The 5,479-nt window shown below is 41.9% G+C and overlaps 1 non-coding gene across 1 annotated transcript; it reads right to left on the bottom strand.

Moving 5' to 3' along the window:
- Positions 1–791: 791 nt before the first annotated feature.
- Positions 792–895, bottom strand: LOC112704600 (small nucleolar RNA R71). Its single transcript, XR_003155218.1, has one exon. It is a non-coding gene; the product is annotated as a small nucleolar RNA R71 (small nucleolar RNA).
- Between the last annotated feature and the right edge of the window lie 4,584 nt (positions 896–5,479).

Raw genomic sequence — 5,479 nt, 5'->3', positions numbered from 1 at the left:
AATTAAGTAATGTTTTTCAAAAATGTTTTCAATTTTTTTTTTACTTAATTTTCGAAAATCACTTCCCTCCTTACCACATCCTTCTATTTATGGACTAACACTATCCCTTAATGCAAAATTCGAACTCCATCTTCTTTGATAAATTCGAATTTTCTACTTCTGTCTTCTACTCTTCTTTTCCTCTGACACTTCAAGGAATCTCTATACTGTGACATAGAGGATTCCACATTTCTTGTTCTCTTCTCTTTCTTATGAGCAGGAGCAAAGACAAAAGCATTCTTGTTGAGGCTGATCCTGAACCTGAAAGGACCTTGAAGAGAAAGCTACGAGAAGCCAAAGCACAACTCTCTTTAGAGGACCTGACCGAATTCTTCAAAGAAGAAGAACACATGGCAGCAGAAAACAACAATGCCAACAATGCAAGGAAGGTGCTGGGTGACTTTACTGCACCTACTCCCGACTTCTATGGGAGAAGCATCTCTATCCCTGCCATTGGAGCAAACAACTTTGAGCTTAAGCCTCAACTAGTTTCTCTAATGCAACAGAATTGCAAGTTCCATGGACTTCCATTGGAAGATCCTCATCAGTTTTTAGCTGAGTTCTTGCAAATCTGTGACACAATCAAGACTAATGGGGTTGACCCTGAGGTCTACAGACTTATGCTATTCCCTTTTGCTGTAAGGGATAGAGCTAGAACATGGTTGGATTCTCAACCTAAAGAAAGCCTGGACTCTTGGGAAAAGCTAGTCAATGCCTTCTTGGCAAAGTTCTTTCCACCTCAAAAATTGAGTAAGCTCAGAGTGGAAGTCCATACCTTCAGACAGAAGGAAGGAGAATCCCTCTATAAAGCTTGGGAAAGATACAAACAATTAATCAGAAAGTGCCCTTCTGACATGCTTTCTGAATGGAGCATCATAGGTATTTTCTATGATGGTCTCTCTGAACTGTCCAAGATGTCTTTGGATAGCTCTGCTGGAGGATCTCTTCATTTGAAGAAGACGCCTACTGAAGCTCAAGAACTGATTGAAATGGTTGCAAATAACCAATTCATGTACACTTCTGAAAGAAATCCTGTGAACAATGGGACTGGTCAGAAGAAAGGAGTTCTTGAGATTGACACTCTGAATGCCATATTGGCTCAGAACAAAATATTGACTCAACAAGTCAATATGATTTCTCAAAGTCTGTCTGGAATGCAAAATGCACCAAGCAGTACTAAGGAAGCTTCATCTGAGGAAGAAGCTTATGATCCTGAGAACCCTTCAATGGAAGAGGTGAATTACATGGGAGAACCCTATGGAAACACCTATAATCCTTCATGGAGGAATCATCCAAATCTTTCATGGAAGGATCAACAGAGACCTCAACAAGGTTTCAATAACAATAATGGTGGAAGAAACAGGTTTAGCAATAGCAAGCCTTTTCCATCATCTTCTCAGCAACAGACAGAGAGTTCTAAGCAGAATACCTCTGACTTAGCAACCATGGTCTCTGATCTAATCAAAACCACTCAAAGTTTCATGACTGAAACAAAGTCCTCCATTAGAAATTTGGAAGGACAAGTGGGTCAGCTGAGCAAGAAGATTACTGAACTCCCTCCTAGTACTCTTCCAAGCAATACAGAAGAAAATCCAAAAGGAGAGTGCAAGGCCATCAACATGGCCGAATTTTGGGAAGGAGAAGAGGCAGTGAACGCCACTGAGGAAGGCCTCACTGGACGTCCACTGACCTCCAATGAGTTCCCCAATGAGGAACCATGGGAATCTGAGGCTCAAAATGAGACCATAGAGATTCCATTGAACTTACTTCTGCCATTCATGAGCTCTGATGAGTATTCTTCCTCTGAAGAGGATGAGTATGTCACTGAAGAGCAAGTTGCTAAATACCTTGGAGCAATCATGAAGCTAAATGACAAGTTATTTGGAAATGAGACTTGGGAGGATGAACCCCCTTTGCTCACCAAAGAACTGGATGACTTGTCTAAGCAGAAACTGCCTCAAAAGAGACAGGATCCTGGGAAGTTTTCAATACCTTGTACCATAGGCACCATGACCTTCAAGAAGGCCTTGTGTGACTTAGGGTCAAGTGTAAACCTCATGCCTCTCTCTGTAATGGAGAAGCTAGGGATCTTTGAGTTGCAAGCTGCAAAAATCTCACTAGAGATGGCAGACAACTCAAGAAAACAAGCTTATGAACTTGTAGAGGATGTTCTGGTAAAAGTTGAGGACCATTACATCCCTACTGATTTCATAGTCCTAGAGACTGGGAAGTGCATGGATGAATCCATCATCCTTGGCAGACCCTTCCTAGCCACAGCAAAGGCTGTGATTGATGTTGATAGAGAAGAGTTGATCATTCAAGTGAATGAAGAATCCTTGGTGTTTAAGGCCCAAGGATATCCCTCTGTCATCATGGAGAGGAAGCATGAAGAGCTTCTCTCAAAGCAGAACCAAACAGAGCCCCCACAGTCAAACTCTAAGTTTGGTGTTGGGAGGCCACAACCAAACTCTAAGTTTGGTGTTGAACCCCCACATTCAAACTCTAAGTTTGGTGTTGGGAGGTCCCAACATGGCTCTGAATATCTGTGAGGCTCCATGAGAGTCCTCTGTCAAGCTACTGACATTAAAGAAGCGCTTGTTGGGAGGCAACCCAATGTTATATTTTATCTATTTCCTTTTGTTATTTTATCTTTTTTTTTTGTAGGTTGATGATCATGAGAAGTCACAAAATCAATGAAAAAAGCAAAAACAGAATGAAAAATAGGAAGAAAAACAGCACACCCTGGAGGACGCACCTACTGGCGTTTAAACGCCAGTGAGGTTAGCTGTTGGGCGTTTAACGCCCAGTCTGGCACCATTCTGGGCGTTTAACGCCAGAAAGGGGCACCAGACTGGCGTTAAACGCCAGAAATGGGCAAGAAGCTGGCGTTAAACGCCAGAAATGGGCACCAGCCCGGCGTTTAACGCCAGAAATGGCTAAAAACGTGTTTTTTCTTGCCATTTGGTGCAGGGATGACTTTTCCTTGACACCTCATGATCTGTGGACCCCACAGGATCCCCACCTACCTCACCATTCAAATTCAAACCACTTTACCACCCAAACCCACCCTCAAATGGCCGAAAACTACCCTTCCCCCTTCCCTATATAAACCCTCCTTCACTCCTTCATTTTCACACAACCTAAACACCATTTCTCTCCCCTTTGGCCGAACACAAAGCCATTCCCTTCTTCCTCATTTCTTCTTCTTCTACTCTCTTCTTTCTTCTTTTGCTCGAGGACGAGCAAACATTTTAAGTTTGGTGTGGTAAAAGCATTGCTTTTTGTTTTTCCATAACCATTTATGGCATCCAAGGCCGGAGAAACCTCTAGAAAGAGGAAAGGGAAGGCAAAGGCTTTCACCTCCGAGTCATGGGAGATGGAAAGATTCATCTCAAGGGTGCATCAAGACCACTTCTATGAAGTTGTGGCCTTGAAGAAGGTGATCCCCGAGGTCCCTTTTTCACTCAAAAAGGGTGAATATCTGGAGATCCGACATGAGATCCGAAGAAGAGGTTGGGAAGTTCTTACCAACCCCATTCAACAAGTCGGAATCTTGATGGTTCAAGAGTTCTATGCCAATGCATGGATCACCAAGAACCATGACCAAAGTGTGAACCCGAATCCAAAGAATTATCTTACTATGGTTCGGGGAAAATACTTGGATATTAGTCCGGAAAGTGTGAGGTTGGCATTCAACTTGCCTATGATGCAAGGAGATGAACACCCTTACACTAGAAGGGTCAACTTTGATCAAAGGTTGGACCAAGTCCTCCACCTTGGCAAGGTTAGCCTTTCCTCATCTCATTTGTCACCTCTGTTATTCGGTTGGAGTTGACATAGAGGGAGACATCCCTATTGATGAGGACAAGCCCATCACTAAGAAGAGGATGGAGCACACAAGAGACCCCACTCACCATGAGATCCCTGAGATTCCTCAAGGGATGCACTTTCCTCCACAAAACTATTGGGAGCAACTAAACACCTCCCTAGGAGAATTGAGTTCCAACATGGGACAACTAAGGGTGGAGCACCAAGAACACTCCATCATCCTCCATGAAATTAGAGAAGATCAAAGAATCATGAGGGAGGAGCAACAAAGACAAGGAAGAGACATTGAGGAGCTCAAGCACTCCATAGGATCTTCAAGAGGAAGAAAGAGCCGCCATCACTAAGGTGGACCCGTTCCTTGATTTCCTTGTTCTTTATTCTTCTGTTTTTCGAATTTTTTGTGCTTATGTTTATCCATGTTTGTGTCTTGTGATCATTAGTGTCTTAGTGTCTATGCCTTAAAGTTATGAATGTCCTATGAATCCATCACCTTTCTTGAATAAAAATGTGCTTAATTGAAAAAGAGAAGAATTGCATGAATTCTGAATTTTATAATAGTTTAATTATTTTGATGTGGTGGCAATATTTTTGTTTTCTGAATGTATGCTTAAACAGTGCATATGTATCTTGAATTTGTGGTTCATGAATGTTGGCTCTTGAAAGAATGATGAAAAAGGAGACATGTTACTGAGGATCTGAAAAATCAATAAAATGATTCTTGAAGCAAGAAAAAAGTGATGACAAGTCATCTTAGCCTAGTTTTACTAGTCTCTTTCTTGTGTTTTTAATTGAATTATGCACTTTCTTGAGGCTTAAGCAAGCTAATTTAGGTAGATTTTCATGCTTCCTTTGATTGAATCAACCATAGATAAATTAATGCAATTTCATGAGGTTTGATGTCATAATTGGTGCATATTAGGATAGAATGAACATCTCATGATTTTGAGCATAGCTTTGATGTGTTTGGTTGATTTATGATAGGTGAAGAAAGCTTGGAGAAAGGTTGAAGTAAGAAGGAATGGCTAGAAGCTAAGAGAGGACAATGAAACAAGTGAAATTGAACCAGGAAGCATAAAGTTGGACTTGAAGTTAGCCCTCAAACTTTAGCACAAACTTTTGGGTGAAAAGTTAGCCTCAAAGTTAGCCCCCTAACATGAAGGCTAACGTGAGAATTGAAAAATTCACCCAGGGCTAGCTAACGTTGGCATGTAAAATATACTCCAGGGCTAGCCAACGTTTGCGCCAACGTTAGCCCCCTAACTTCGAGGCTAACGTTGGCGCCATTTGTGCATGAGGAAGGGCCAACGTTGGCGCTCAAGTTAGACCCCTAACTTTGGCACCAACGTTGGCATCAGTCAAATGGGCTATCTGATATGAAAAGTTTGAGCTCAAGTTAGACCCCTAACTTTGGCTCAAACTTTTACTCCAACTTTTTGCAAAACTTCAACCGGTTCAATTGGTTCACTTTGGTTCTTCTTCAAACTCCAAGAGCAATCAACCAAGGCCTCTTTCAACCCAATTCCACCAAGAGCAAAGGCCCAACTCAACGCTTGAAGATCATTTGAAGAAAGTGTATAAATAGGATAGAATTCAAGTTATTCGGGGAGCTTCC

The sequence above is a fragment of the Arachis hypogaea genome, chromosome 7 (assembly GCF_003086295.3).
Source record: "Arachis hypogaea cultivar Tifrunner chromosome 7, arahy.Tifrunner.gnm2.J5K5, whole genome shotgun sequence".
NCBI lineage: Eukaryota > Viridiplantae > Streptophyta > Magnoliopsida > Fabales > Fabaceae > Arachis > Arachis hypogaea.
Note: the sequence above shows the minus strand (reverse complement) of the source record. Positions and strands in the feature narration are given on the sequence as shown.